The sequence below is a fragment of the Chelonia mydas genome, chromosome 4 (genome assembly GCF_015237465.2).
Source record: "Chelonia mydas isolate rCheMyd1 chromosome 4, rCheMyd1.pri.v2, whole genome shotgun sequence".
NCBI classification, from domain to species: domain Eukaryota; kingdom Metazoa; phylum Chordata; order Testudines; family Cheloniidae; genus Chelonia; species Chelonia mydas.
Window position 1 is genome coordinate 6,737,299 of NC_057852.1, and position 16,463 is coordinate 6,753,761.

Here is a 16,463-nt window from a genome sequence, read left to right on the forward strand (position 1 = left end):
GGACCAAGATAAGGAGTAAGTTCCAAAGTTAAGGGCAACCTCGTGGACAATACCCTGCCAGCAGCCCCCTCCCAGTTAAGCCAAGAGGGGCCCAGCTTTGGTGATTCTACAGACTGCAACTGGGAGAAGAGATAGTGTCTCAAGTGAACAGCCTCTAACCCGTCTGGAGATTGGTGTGTCAAAAGCCAAGCCTCTGTCTCCGCCTAGAAAATAATTGGCAGCCAACACATCCCAGACCACTTGTGTCATATGCTCCAGGGGGGATTCCCCACTTTAAAAGCCAGCAGCTGCATTCTGCCCCAACTTCATCTGCTGGGTGCACTTAAGGCATAGCCCCAGTTAAAGCATAGTGTCAACTCAAGGCTACATTTCTGCAACAGCATGGGTGATGGTAGCAAGGTCCTCATCTGAAAGAAATGGTCGCTGTCTCCTGGCCAGACACAGGAGGGAAAAAAGGTGGAGCAGGGACTGTCTTTTTGTTCTCTTTGTACAGCACCTATTACAATGGGGTTTGGGTCCATGACTAGGACTCCTGAGTACTATGGTCATACAAAATAATAATAAGACTTATTATTTGTGTTACAGTAGCACCAACAGGCCCCAATTAGAATTAGGTGCCCATCGTGCTAGGGGGCTGTACAGAGCCCCAAAGAGCTTGCAATGTAAATAGAATCTAGCCATAGATTGTGGACCCAAGTTGTAAATGATGATGCACTCTCTGACTTCAAATGGACAGATTGATCCATTGCCTCGTCAGCCAGCTTTGTCTTAGAGAGCCAAGGTCGGGGAGACAATATCCTTTATTGGACCAACTTCTGTTGGTGAGAGAGATAAACTCTGAGCTACACAGAGCTCTTCTTCTGGTCTGAGGAAGATACTCAGAATGTCACAGCTAAACACAAGGTCAAACAGATGTAGTTAGAATATGTGCTAAGGGAACATTCAAGGTGAAGTGTCCAGTGACATTTCTGCAGCCAAAGGACAAAAACAGGGGTTAGCGGGTTACAGATTGTTGTAATCAGTCATAAATCCAGTGTCTCTGTTCAGTCCATGATTTTTAGTGTCTAGCAAAGTTATGAATTTAAGCTCTCAAGCTTGTTTTTTGACACAGCCAACTTCTTCCACAAACTCCACAACATCAACAACGTCCCTCAGAACACTGTCCTTGCCACCATGGATGTTGCTTCCCTATACAACAACTTCCCTCACATTTACAGCATAGCTGCCTACCTCAAATATTTACAAGAAAATGGGCAACCCTCAGATATCCACTCCAAACACATCACCAACTCATCCATTTCATCCTCACCCATAACAATGTTACATTCAACAGCAAGCACTTTGTCCAAACCATGGGAACAGCCATGGGTACTAGGATGGCTCTCCAGCGTGCCAATCTCTTTATGGGGCACCTTGAAGAAGAATTTCTGGACAAATACACCACAAAACCAATGTTATACCTGAGATACATTGATGATATTTTCATCCTCTGGACAGACGACTAAAACTCTCTCATAGATTTCCACCAAAACTTCAACAACCACCTGTCCATTAAACACTCTCAGGAACACTCCAACACCAGCATCAACTTCCTAGACACCACAATCAGCTTTAACAAGGAAACCCTACAGATAGCCATATACAAGATGAGCACACCTACTACATAGATCCAGAACCAACACAAACAGCAAGAAATCTGTTCTCTACAGCCAGACACTCAGATACCACAGAATATGTTCAGAGGAGAAAGTCTGGGATATACATCTCAACACACTCAAAACTGCCTTCAACAAACAAGGACACTGCACCATAGAAGTAGATCGCATCATGGAATAAGCCACCCAAAAACCCTGAGAGAACCTGCTTCAATGCAGAAATAAAACCCCCTCCTACCACACATGCCTAGTTGTCACCTACCGCCCCTACTGGAACCCATACAGTGCCATCAAACAACTGCAACCTATACTCTATAGAGACGCCATCCTGAAAGAAATCTTTCCTGGACAACCCTCCGACCTCTCCAAGCTCATCATAAGATGCTAGCTCCCCACAGACCAGGACACATCAATTCAAAGCGGCACCAGATCCTGTGAGAACAACAGATGCAAACCTACAGACATATCTCCTCTGCTACAATGATCAACACCCCCCACAACACACCTTTCAAGATCCATGGGTTCTACACATGTCTGTCACAACATGTGGTGTACCTCATCTGGTGCATTAAGTGCCCCAATAACAAGTATGAGGGCAAAACCAGACAATCAGTATGCTCTCAAATGAACTCACACAGGAAAATGATACAAGACAAAAACACCCTGTCACCTGTAGGGAAACACTTTTCACAAAGCAATCCCTCTATATCTGAGGTATGAGTCCTCATCCTCAAAGGAAACCTGCACAACACTTTCAAAAGAAGAGACTTGGAACTTAAATTCATAACTTTGTTAGACACTAAAAATCACAGTATAATAAAGACACTGGATTTATTACAACAATCTGTAACCCAGTAACCCGCCTTTTTGTCCTATGAGTACAGGGATGTTAACAGGCCACTTCACCTTGAATGATCCCTTAGAATATGTGCTAACTACTTATGCTAAACCACCAACAGGAGGGTAGTGTGGACATCAACCACCGCAGTAATTCCTGAGGTGGCTGTAAGTCAACCTAACATAGGTCAATTTAAGATTGTAGTGTAGACAGATCCTGTCATAAATATAAAGGGAAGGCTAGCCACCTTTAAATCCCTCCTGGCCAGAGGAAAAACCCTTTCACCTGTAAAGGGTTAAGAAGCTAAGATAACCTCACTGACACCTGACCAAAATGACCAATCAGGAGACAAGATACTTTCAAAGCTGGAGGGGGAGGAAACAAAGGGTCCTCTCTGTCTATGCGATGCTTTTGCCGGGACCAGAGCAGGAATGCAGGTCAGAACTCCTATAAAGAGTTAGTAAGCAATCTAGTTAGATATGCGTTAGATTCTGTTTTGTTTAAACGGCTGATAAAATAAGTTGTGCTGAATGGAATGTATATTCCAGTTTTTGTGTCTTTTTGTAACTTAAGGTTTTGCCTAGAGGGATTCTCTATGTTTTGAATCTGATTACCCTATAAGATATTTACCATCCTGATTTTACAGAGGTGATTCTTTTACTTTTTCTTTAATTAAAATTCTTCTTTTAAGAACCTGATTACTTTTTCATTTTTCTTAAGATCCAAGGGTTTGAGTCTGTGTTCACCTATGCAAACTGGTGAGGATTTTTATCAAGCCTTCCCCAGGAAAGGGGGTGTAGTGCTTGGGGGGGTATTTTGGTGCGGGAGACGTTTCCAAGTGGGCACTTCCCCTGTTATTTTTGTTAGACACTTTGGTGGTGGTGGCATAAGGTCCAGGGACAAAAGGTTAAATAGTTTGTACCCTGGGGAAGTTTTAACCTAAGCTGGTAAGAATAAGCTTAGGGGGTCTTTCATGCAGGTCCCCACATCTGTACCCTAGAGTTCAGAGTGGGGAAGGAACCTTGACAGGCCCTTATTCAGATTAGACCTCAGCCATCTTGCCCACTTCCAAGGTCTAGCCAATGCTGGATAAGCCACTTAACTGTATTGACTAGGTGGGTAGAAAATGGCACACAGAGAAGGGTATCACCAGTACATTGAAAACACCAGAGCCTCTAACCCTGCCAGTAGCTCCGTAAACGTATTGAACATGAGTGCAAGTGAGAGGGAATGCTGTGGAAAATCTAGAGTATGGCCTCACATTTTAACTTCCTTGCATTTGGGCCTGATCGTCTCGCCATTAAATACACATAAATCTTGGCAGAGGACACTCATTATGTGTGCGAGGGCAGTGGTATTATTTTTTAAATTGTTTCCTTGGTTACAAACACACGCTATGGAGCCACGTTCTTATCTGAATAACCCCACTGTAAATCCACTGATTTAAATGAAGTCTCAAGAGTTTTACACCTGTAAACTGAGATCAGAATATGACCCATACTTTGTGCTTCTGGTTTTCTCAGTCTCTCTCTCTCTCTCTCACTCACACACACACACACACACACACACACACGGTGTGGGGCAAGAGGAGGAAGGAGAGATTTTTAGGAGCTAAGGTATGCAGTTTGTGGTTCACTGACACAAGAAGCCATACTGCAGTTTTCAGAGCCACTAGCCAGTCCATGTCTACTTGGGTTAGTGCCGTAAGCTTGCCATCAAATTTGGATAAGTGTCGTTCTGCTTTAACATCTAAAACGAAATATTTAGCTTGTATTTAGGTTTTTAGTCTAAAATGGCAAAATTATCACCAGACCTTGAAAATACTGGCAAAGCCCTTGAGCTAGGTCCATCCCTGTTGTAACATCATTGATTTATACCAGGGATGAATTTGGCCCTTGGTATGGTTATTGTTTTACACTGTAGGAAAGGCACATTGTGCTTTCCAGACAAACTAAAGACACAGTGTTGGCCTTGAACACCTTACAGAAGACACAGCCCTGCAAGAATGCCTTATTCTTGTGTCTTCACTGCTCCTGTTGGGTCTCCACAGGAGGAGGGTGTTGGCCAGTAGTGGTCAAGTTAGTGGTGCTGTATTATGATGCAGCACAGTGAGTTTCCTGGAGTTTCTTGCTTCCTGGAGGCTGAGTTCTCCCACATCACTGAACATGGTGCCCAGCAGTGCGTGAGATACACACCAGCTGAGGAGCCAGAAGTGCAGAGAAGTTAAGTGATTTTCCCAAGGTAATACAGGAAATGAGTGGTGGAGCTAGGATTAGAACACAGATCTCCTTACTCCCAGTCCTGTTCTGTAACCCAAAAGACCAGCCTATCCCTCCCTGACATAGGGTTACCTGCCTATGCAGTCAGATTGGATGTCAGCCTATGTATGCCTAGATTTGTTGCTGGAGGAAGCTGGAATAACAAAAGCTGAATTCCCATGTGCCAGCAATGACTAATTCAGTTAAGTTATTTACTTTATAGCACATTTTAATGTGGTTAAAAATAAAAAAATGTTAAAAAGTCATTAACTGGAGAAAACAATCTTTTAGTTAAATTGCACTTTGAATAAAAATCTGAGTCAAGATGCAGGATCAACTCCGCTCCCCCATACAAAATATACAGCACCAAAGTAGTCTGAACACATTTGTTGCAGAATTTTCTGAGCATCCTCTTCAGAAGGACACAAACAGCCTTTTCCAAGGTGAGGAAAGTGTTTACATCAGCCCCTTCAGTAACTAAGCGCACAGAGGTCACACAGCTCCCTGGCTGCTTTAGAGAGGTGTTTACTGGGGAAGTTACTTCTGCACTGAGCAGCGGACCTTTGAAAAGGTCTTGTAGGCCAAACAAATCAGCACAAACCCTGAAACAGCTCCCATTGCAGCGAATGATAAAAAGTCCCGTTGATTTCAGGTGGAGCAGGATTGCTGCCAAGGAGGGTAAGCAGTTAGTGAGCGGTGCTGCTCTGACTACAGAGTAGGTGGACTTCCTCTAAAAAGGTGCCCACCCTACAGAGATTGACGTTTTAATTGAAGTAAATCAGCATAACCCTACTGACAATCTGAGTAGAGCAAGGGCCATGTGACACCTGTTAATGGGTGAAGTAGACACTCCTCTGCCCTGCTGTCTCCCTTCCCCTGTTGCTGAGCGTCTAGAACCACAGCAGGTGCTAGACTCACAGACACTCTACACACCAAGGGGAAGGCTGCTTATACCCTCCCCTCTCCGACCCACATGCATAGGGCTGGGAACAATCTCACAAGTAATGGAGGAGAAAAAGGGGCATGGAAAGGCTTGATAATTAGTCCATCAATAGGTCTGCAACAGATTGCTGAAGGAACACAGTCTTAGGCCATGTCAACACTAGAAAGCTTACCACAGCACAGCTGGACCGATCCAGCTGCGCCCCTGTAAGGTCGCTCGTATGGCTGCTCTATGCCGATGGGAGAGAGCTCTCCCGCCAACATAATAAAACCACCTCAGTGAGCAATGCTAGCTATGCCAGCAGGAGCCAACGTAGCACTGGGCACACTACCAGTTATGCCAGCAAATTTATGTTGCTCGGGGGTGGGGGAAGGGAGGGGTTCTCATCCCTGACCAACGTACGTTTTGCCGACATAAGTGGTAGCGTAGACATGGCTTTAGCCTTAGGTTTGTGGGAGTCAGTTCCTCTCTGTCCTCATATTCCAGCTCCTTTCTAATGCAGTCACACAGACTCACAGTTATAGCACTCCCTTGCATTCTAGTCCCACTAACCTTTTATTGCTTCCCATGCTCATAGTCTCCTAACGCTCCCTCTGAAGAGAGGAGCAAATTAGAAAAAAAACAATGTACAGTAAGTGATTTGATTGTGATGCTCACTCTCACAATTCTGCCTGTAGGGCACCTTTCTGTTCGGTTAGCACTTCCCTGCTAACTTGCTTTAGTGACTGCAGTTAGATAAGCCTCCAAAGAGCAGGGACTCTTATAGTTCTGAACCACAGAATAAGAGCCACTGCCAATACAATGCACAACCCGGAAAAACGTTTATTCAGCCACCCACCCTCCCTAGCCGAAATACTCAACAGTGATGAAACCAGCACCCTATGTTTATGATTAAGGACCTTGCTACTCCTAGTTATTTTTGACTCATTTGTTCCAGCGCCCAGGATCAAGTCATCACAAGAACAGAAAGGATTCTTCCACAGCACTTCTGACTAGAAATGGTTTCCTGGCGCACTGTCAAGCTAAGCCATGGATATAACACACACGGTGTTTTAGGTGCCACACTTACAGCAGCGTGTTTTTCTATCACATGGGGGACTTGCATTACGTAGTCTCTTTGGAAATCCTTTTCCCAGATGTTTTGAGCAGGTGACATTTTGGGGTGGGCAAGACAGCAGAAAGTTTGCACCAAAGAATTAACATAGCAGGAAGCACTAACGGGAGCTCTTGCATTGAGCGTTCCGCCTTCCTGGATGGGATAAAAGAGCTATAATGGGAATACAGCAGGAAGAGATGTCAGAAGCAATTCCTTTCCAAACAAATGAGGAACAGGCTGAGATTTGCTAGCCATCGGATGCCTTAAGGGGTCTACATCAGTAAACACCAAGCAGAATACATCGGATCATTTCCAAGTTGCCTCAGCATCTGTTTCTTTAACAGCTTGCAAAAACAGAGAAGAAGGAAGAGGGGATTTTCACCCATGTTATCAAGGTGAACAAAGGAAGAGACAGTCAGATCCACCAGTTTTTCAGAGGAGACCTAGAATGAGCACACTGGAAAGACAGAAAAGCCACAAAGTCTCTTGTAAAAGACATAGGCCATACTTAATCAAAGCTGACACAATATCAAGACTTTTCAAGGCAATACCTGCATTAAAAGATAAGTATTCAGATGCTGTCAGATTCTGCAAACATCTCTGGGTGCCACCAGGTAAAGAAGAAGAAAAAAAACCCATCAGCAAAATGTGATTTTTATTCTACTGTGCATGATGCCAGACAACCCTGTCTTTGCACTCTGCTGCTGGAGGTTCCCAGGGACAGGAAATTACCCAATACCTTAGTTCCAGAATACCACCTGCAAGGGAAGAGCCTCACAAAGGTTGACAACCAGGAGAAAGTTAGAAAGGGAAAAAGACTGAGAACCCAAAGCAAAAGTGAATGAAAAGCGAGACAGGGCCAAATTCAGCGCTCTCTCACAGACCTTCATCCTGCTTCATTTCATCAGGGTTGAAATCATGTGTCTGAAAGCAGGATCTGTCCCACGGACTCCAATCATTTGCTGAGAAAGTGTATGTTGAGACAGGTAACTCCCATGAAGACTGAGCACAGTTTGATGTAACTCTTGGGGCGTCCTTTGACAAAAGTCAATATGAGCACCAGAAGCCATCTTCTGTCTAAGCCACCCTCTCTCCCAAACACATTTTACTAACCCTTTGGTGCTCACTGATTACCGGGAAGCATTAACAAGGTATTGTTTCAATGCCAGTTTTGAAATCAAGAACTACATGTGCACACTTTTAAACACACATTGTTAAAGAGACTATTCAGTTAATATTATTGTTTCAGGTGCTCTGTGCCGGGTAATAACCTGGAGGGACTCAGTGTTTCTAAAGCTAAACTGGCTCTTAATTAAGAGAACTATTTACAGGGGTGCTGCAGCTGCAGCTAGTTTTCCAGCCATGTGCACACAGACTGACTTCCTGGTGCCTCATCCAGACGCTTCCCTCCTGCAACCACTGTCCCTCCCTCCAAGAACTCCCATTAACTTTGATGGCTGGATTAGACACAGAGCTGTTTAGCCAAAAGATGGGATCTTAAAGTTGAGGTTGAATTTTTATTACAAGTGATGCTGAAAGAAGAGATTCTCGTTTCCATAGGTTTGACTTTTGCCATCCAAAGAGAAGCATATGGTAGTGGTTTGTGGGAAGTACCTGATGATCTTTATGTTCCATCTCCCTTTCCCCAAGAAGCAGCATTTCGTTTTCAGAAGTCTATTGTTTGTTACTCAAAAAAGGATCAACTAGATTGTAGAGTGTAATTCATGTACTTCATAAACATTTGCATTTTCTATTTCCACAAAAGGCTGAAATGCTGGATTCACACACTTGCTGGGGAGTATTCAGCGGGCTTTAAATTAGACTCATTGCTGATACTTAGATGTTACATTTACTACATTGTCACCTGTTAAATAGGAAGAAGGTACTTGTGCCGCTCAGACCATCCTCTGAGTCTCTTTCCTGCTTGTGGATTTGGAAAACTGCTCACTTCTTTGCATGCAGCAGGATCATCTAAATAAACTGGGGAGGGGGCTCACCTATACTTTAAAAAACTATCATTTTTAAAAATATTCTTTGTTTGTCTCTTCCAGATTTCCTGTATCTATAAAAAAAATTCACATACCAGCTCGAAATCTTTAAGTGAAACCATCAATTCACTTTATGTTGTTTATAAAATATAGAAGAACTGTAAAGTGTTGTCTCAGATTCTCTGTGTGCCATCTTTCCACTAGGGAGCTGTTTACATTTCCCTGATTCTCAGAACAGGCCTGTACCCACCCTCGTCGCTCGGGAATTACAATAATTATAAATACAAATTTGAAAAGAAAACAAAATAAAATAATTATCTTTTTAAAATATTCTAATGTCTAAAGAAAACAATAATGTATTCGTGTATAAATAAAACATGATATTAGTCTATGGGAGCTTTAAAGCTCAACAATAAGACGAGATTTCTTGACGCAGATCCACACAGTAGCTGTTGGCAGGGCATGTCCTGTGTTTTGCTCAGCTGTTTTATTATCTCCTCCTTAAATACGTATGCCCTGCAGTCAAGGGCCATGTGGCTACTAGTCCTTCCCAACCTGGGACGTACTGCTCCAGCACTCGCTGCTGATCTCTCCAGTGTCGGCATACAGTATGTTCTGGAGAGTGCATACTGATTACATCAGAGGATTGATGACACTGTCTTGGTGTTCTTTGCACTGACGCAATGAGAGCTTGTCGTTAGTGACATTTTTTACCCTAGCCTTACAAAAACCGCAGAAGCCAGAGCCTGCGGTAAGCTGCAGCCTGCTGCTGTCTGTTCTTCCCCCTGCAGGCTGGAGCCCTGCCTTCCAAAATGGAGACCGGCAATTGGTCTCTACAGCCACATCCACATCCTTACACAAGGAAAGGTGCTCTGCACACCTGCAGGCTGAGAAAAATCAGTGTCACTACTGTATGAAAGGAGAGGTTCCACCGTGAAGCATATACAGACTTTGTGTCAGGAGGGGCCTTTGTGAAGGCTTTGCCGCACTGTCTTGAAAGCTTTGGCATGGAAGTCCTTATAACTAGCCTGTTTCCAAAACACGTTAATCCTCAACTAGAGTTTACTTTCACTGGTGATGCACGTCAGAGGAACATACGACTGGACGGGACCTCCTGGGTCACTGAGTCCAGTCCTCTGCTGTCTTGGGCAACTCTGTCATGCAATCCGCTTCATAAACTCATCAAGCTCCATTTTAAGACTAGGTCGGTTGTTTGTCCCCTCTCTTCCTATAGGAATGCTGTTCCAAAACCTCACCCCTCTGATGGTATAGAAGACTGGTCTTACCACTGGTGTACTGCCTTGCGACTGGGTATGTATAGCACAGGGATGCTCAACCTATGGCCCATGGGCCATACGTGAGCCACCAGAGCATATCATAAGCCTGGGCGGCAGGGCTTGGGCAGTCAGCCCCGGGCAGCTCTTTATTTGTGATTTGGAAGAGGGTGATGTGTTCTTTGCTGTTTTTCCCCCCTGATTTCTATAATTCTGATACACATTTTATGTACTGATTTCTTTCTTTGTTTTTAAATAGACAATACTATACAAAGAAATCACATATCTAAATACAGATGAACCAAGCTGAACTTAAAATATAAATCAGTGCTCATGACTTTAAATCTCGCTACAATATGTAGAATCTGTTTGGCCCAGACAAGGTTGTGCTTAGGTCTATGTTGCCCTCTTGTGTAATAAGGTTGGGCACCACTGGTGTAGCAAATTCTCCTCCTCTAGTACTTTCTGCTGTCACCACGTTGTCCCTGTGGTGGTCTGCCTTGTCTCATTGCTCTGGCCAGGTCATGTTTAGTCCCCGCCCCTTCCAAGGTGATAGAGGCCAATAAGCTCAACTCATCACAACTCTTTGCCCCTACCTGAGCTCACCCAGCCACAGACTAGTTCTTCTCCCCCTTGTGTTGGGTGTTTCCGCCCCACCTTTCCCAGTGGACTGGTAAGAGAACACGGGCACTTCCACTCCTCTGGGCTCCAGGCCAGTGACCCCATGATGAGCAGCTAAGTTCTGCTCACTCAGGATCCTCCCTGGACTTTTTCTACCTTGGTCTTTCTTCAAGCCCTTTTCCTCAGTTCCTCCATAGGCTTACTGTACATCTGCCTGGCTCCAGGCCTTTCCCCCTGCTCTCTAGTGACCAGAGAGGGACTGCAGAGTTCTTCCCCTCTCTCCCTGCATCCCCCGCACTCATCTGGGGTTCCTCCCCTTATGCGCCCACTCAGCTGGGCCTCATCTTCACTTGGGTCAGACCATCATTCTGGTGCAGCCAGGGGCACTAATTGTTCCCTGTTTCTAGTTAACCCTTTCACCACCTGTGTGGAGTACATACCCCATCCCAGATTATTAGAAACCTTCCAATTTCCAGCCTAAATTAATTCATGGCCAATTTATACCCATCTGTTCTTGTGCCCACATTATCATACACTAATTGATGATGTAGTTCATATATAATCACAGAAATAGTCATGACTATCATTTCTGTCTAAGAACACGTGTATGTTCTTTATACACAGGGACATGACCATATTATAAACATGTAACAGTGGTTTACACTAAAAGACAGACTTAATATACTGCTTGTTACCTTTGTTTTTGCAGTGTGTCTTTCAAATGAGAGGATGAACTATGATCCATGGTCTGTCCTTCCACTCGCTTCTAGACTTTTTTCCCTTAGTGGTGAGCTTGTTAAAGCCGTGAACTGTCAGACTCAATTATTCACAATGCATCTTAATAGGCTTTGTAGTTTCTCTTAAAAGAGAAAAGAAACAAAAAAAATCACCACTGAGTCAATTGTCCTCTCTTGAAAATTGGTTTTGTGGAATTCATCTCTCCCCAGGAGATCTGAGGCACTCCTGGAAATGCTGAATAATTGACAAATGTTTTCTCTTGGGACAACGCTAAAATGAAAGAAAATAATGCTGTAATCCCTGCACGAAAACAAACTTCAGTCACCACCTTTGGTGTAAGAGGCTCATGTGTCACTTTAAGATCCAGTTTGATATCCTTTTCTATCGCATTGCCATTTTGTGTTAGTGCTAAGAACTGGCTGTGGCCTCTCCAGAGCTCATGGACTAAGCAGGCTGAGAAGCCCGAGAAGCCTCCAAGAAAAGTCCCGGGTGATATAGAAAGTGGTGCTCATGGTTTACTAGCTGCTACTTTCCTCATTAACAGTGTGTCTACACTGCACATATCTTACGATGGCAGGTGGAGTACATACACCGCATGCCCCCCAGCACAGCTATAAAAAGTAGTGTAGACAGTTACGCACTGCTTAGGCACATTTGGTAAAGACACACCTGAACCTTTGCAATATGTTCTCTACACACTTAATCTGTGCTTCCCACATCTACACGACTGTTTTTAGCAGCATAATGTCCTGTTGCAGGAATCTTTCCCCCCTGCTGGGAAAGGCTCCAGCAACAGGAGACTGCTCGCGCCTTTCCCCACTGCCTCCCTTGCCAGCATAGGCGCCGACTCTGTGGGTGCTCTGGGACTGGAGCACCCATGGGGGAAAATGGTGGGTGCTGAGCACCCACTGGCAGCCCCCCTATCAGCACCTCCCCCTCCCTCCCCGTACCTCCCGCCCGCCACAATCACCTGTTTTGCGCCATGCAGGAGTTGGCGGGTTTGGGGGGCAGAGCGAGGACACAGTGCGCTCAGGGAAGGGGGCGGAAAGAGGCGGGGCAGGGATGTGGCAGTGAGGTGGTCTGGAGGCAGGCCCTGGGGTCAAGCACCCCCCAGCACAATGAAAAGTCAGCACCTGTGCTCAGCAGAGCCTTTCACTGATGGGTGGTAGCTACCCACTACAGTGTGGATGCAGCCTGCTTTTCACTGCGACCTGTAGCTACACATACCCTACACGCCACTCCCAGTGATGTGCAATGTAAACATAGCCTAAGATTCTATGGTATGAATACACAGCGTGATACCAGGCACCATTGTGCTGACCGGCAAGCCACTGTTGGATGGCAGGTATAACCAAGGTCCTGACTGCTGGTGGGTAGGAATGATATCATGGCAATTTGGTTTGGGCTTTTAAAACAAGACTGAGGTAGAGATGATTAACCTTACTGTAAAAGAAATATTTTTTTCAATGAAAAATAGCTTTTTGAACAAAAAAATATATCTTTTTAGTCTTTGAAATTTTTGACAAAAAACAAAACCAAAAAATGTTCAGTACCATTTTGGGGTTTTGGTCAAATTATTCTGCTATCAGTTTTGCTTTTTAACTGAAAACCCATATTTTCCACAGAAATTTTTTTAAAAATCCCACATTTTTCAACCATCTCTCCTGTGCGAGCCCTAAAGGCCCCAATGCTGCAACTAGATCTGTTAACCCAGACCAGCAGGGCTCCCCTAGGACACAGGAGGTCAAAGGCAGTCTGTATGGGCTCACGGTGTCTATAACCAGCAGGTCGGATAAGATTAGGGTCTAACTAAGCAACAAGATAGCACAAGACTAGTATCATATTTAAAACTGAAGCATTGTTTTCTGAAATAGCATGGCTGAGTTGTTAAGCTATTAGCCATGTGCTTCCATATAAGGGCATCAAAACACTCGGTTTTAACAAATTTAAACAGACACTACAAAGATGACATTTATTTTATCAACATAAAAACATCTCATTTGAAAAATATTAGATTATTAGAACAGGAACATACCACTTTTTTTCGTATTACAGTTCTCAGTAGAATAAGAAAAATGCTTTTTTTCATAACTACCAATGTACTCTATATTGTAATTTTATCATGTCAGATTGTACCAATTATGGAGACTCGTTCAGTATTTCTTATTCAAGTGAAGCTTCCACTGAAGTTAAGGGAAGCTTTGTCTGATATGTCAGTATTAGAGCTAGGTACGCAATGTTGTTGTAGATGTGTTGTAGATGTGTCCACCGAGTTCTTCTTCAGGTCTGGGAAATGTACTCAGAGCTAAATACAAATTGGAATAGATTATTTAGCATAAGTAGTTAATACAATTTTCAAGGGACCATTCAAGGTGAAGTGGTCAGTTAACACCTCTCCAGTCATAGGGGGAAAGGAGAAAAAGCAACCACTATCTGACCTCAGTCCTCATCCTGAAAGGAAACCTGCACAACACCTACAAGAGACCAGCCTAGAAGTTTAAATTCATAACTTTGCTAGACACTAAAAATCATGGATTGAATAGACACACTTGGATTTATGTCTTATTTCAACAGTCTGTAATCCATTTAACCACCCCTTGCCTGCCACCAGCTCTTTCCCCTCCCCCTTTCACCCCCTATGATTGAAGAGGTGGGAATGGGTCAATTCACCTTGAATGGTCCCTTTAAATGTGTTAACTACTTATGCTAAACAATCTGTTCCACCTTGCACTGAGCTGTGACACTGAGAACCTTTCCCAGACCTGAAGAAGAGCTCTGTAACAACAAAAACTTGTCTTTCACCAACCAATGTTGGTCCAATAAAAGATATTGCCTCACTCACCTTGTCTCCGTAGTATTAAGGCCTTGTCTACACTACAGTTTTGTCGACAAAAGTCAGGTTTCATCAACAAAACAGAAGAGGTGTACACACAACAATGCTCCTCCCACCAATTTAACTCCCATGCTACACCAACATAATAAAACCACCACAACATGCAACATAGAGCTTTTTGCAACAAAGTTAGAGCAACACAGTGTCAGTGGTAGGCATTGTGCTTGCTTATGTCACCCTAAGTAGCTTCCAGGAGGTGTCCCACAACGCCCATCATGACTGCTCTGGTCAGCAGTTTAAACTCTGCTGGCCTGCAGCCAAGTACACAGACACACGCCCTCCTTTAAAGCCCCAGGAATTTTTGAAATTCCATTTTTGCTCGGCTTGGATGCTCACATTGCATTTTCCCAGCTGACCATGCCGGCTTTCTGCAGCCAACAGGCTCCCATGTGGAGTACACAGGAGTTTCTGGATCTGTTGGATCTGTGGGGAGAGGAGGCTGTGCAGTCGCAGCTCCAATCCAGCCACAGGAACTTTGACACCTACGAGCAGATTGTTCATGCCCTGGATGAGAAGGGGCATGAAAGGGACACACAGAAGTGCTGTGCTAAGATAAAGGAGCTGAGGCAGGTCTACCAGAAGGCAAGGGAGGCCAACCGTCGCTGTAATCATTAGATCAGGCCAATAGTGAGCACAGAGCATGGAGAGAGTGACAATAAATGAGAAACTACAAATGGATAGCCAGGAGAGGAGACAGGCTCAGGAGCAGATAACAAAACTCATGGAGGACCAAACAGAGATTGGGCTGCAGGTGGAACATATGTGCACTCAACTCTCCCTGCAGCCCACACAGAACTTTCTTCCTTGCCCTCCCCAAACACATTCCTCTCACATTCCTGGCCCATTACAGTACCCCTTGCAATCCACACCTAGGGACATTTTCCATAACGACAGCTGGACTTACACTCAGCTGTGAGATCCTCACTTCAGAGAGTACTGCTCACTGTCATGTTCCTTGTAAGAAATGTTAATCTGTGTATTGCTGTTTAATAAAAAGTGAGTCTCATAAAGACAGCAATTCCTTATTTGTGACCTACACAGGATGGTGGCAACAGAAATTCAACCACAGTGGCAATCACCACATTTTCAGATTATAATTAATGCTCAGACAGGAATCATTACAGGGGTCATTCAAGGTGGCGAGTAAATAATGCCTGGCTTACTTCAATATAGAGAGTCGCACTACTGGGGCTCATTGTCAAAATGGTGCTTCAGAGCCTCCCTGATTCAAAAAGCCCCCTGTTGAGCCTCTCTAATAGCCCTGGTGTCTGATTGCTCAAAGTCAGCCACCAGGAAATCCATCTCAATGTTCAATCTCTGAGGAAACTTTTCCCCCTTGGCTTCACAAATGTTTTGCAGAGCACAGCAGACTGCTATGACCATGGGAATACTTTCCTCATTAACGTCTAACCTGCCAAAAAGGCAGCACCAGCGACCCTTTAATCTGCCAGACCCACATTCTACAGTCATTCTGCACTTGCTGAGCCTGTTGGTGAAGTGCTCATTGCTGCTGTCAAGGTTTCCAGTGTACGGCTTCATGAGCCACAGGAGTAAGGGGTTGATCTCCCAGAATCACTATGGGTATTTCCTCATTCCCTGTTAGAATCTTCTGGTCTGGAAAGAAAGTCCCTGAATGCAGCTTTCTATACAGGCTGAAGATGTGTGCATTATGTATCTTATCTGATCACCCCACATTGATGTCAGTGAAACAACCCTGCAATACCATAAATAAGTAGTCCTTTCTCTTGATGTGGCTCTGTTGCAAGATGGTCTGGGGCCAAAATTGGGATATGTGTGCCATCTATCATCCCGCTGCAGTTAGGGAGTTCCATTGCCACAAAGCCATCCACTATTTCCCATACATTGCCCAGAGTCACAGACCTTTCTGGCAAGAGGCGATTAATGGCCCTGCATACTTGCATCACCGCAACTTCAGCAGTGAACTTCCCAACTCCAAACTGATTAACAGCTGACTGGTAGCAGTCTGGAGTTGCCAGCTTCCACACAGCAATTTTCCTCTCGCTTTTCCACAGTTAGGGCAGTTCTCATTTTTGTGTCCTTGTGCCGCAAGGCGGGGGCGAGCTCTACACACAGTTCCCGGAAGGTTGCTTTGAGCATCCGAAAGATCTGCAGCCACTCCTCATCGTCCCTTACCTGCA

The 16,463-nt window shown here is 44.5% G+C and overlaps 1 long non-coding RNA gene across 1 annotated transcript in view; it reads right to left on the reverse strand.

Moving 5' to 3' along the window:
• Positions 1-9,499: 9,499 nt before the first annotated feature.
• LOC122465541 overlaps positions 9,500-16,463 on the reverse strand; it is a 31,862-nt gene continuing 24,898 nt past the window's right edge. Inside the window, exons 2-3 of the long non-coding RNA XR_006290468.1 lie at positions 11,369-11,532; positions 9,500-9,665 (exon numbers count right to left, since the gene is read on the reverse strand). This is a non-coding gene — a long non-coding RNA (uncharacterized LOC122465541). The remainder of the gene's footprint in view (positions 9,666-11,368; positions 11,533-16,463) is intronic.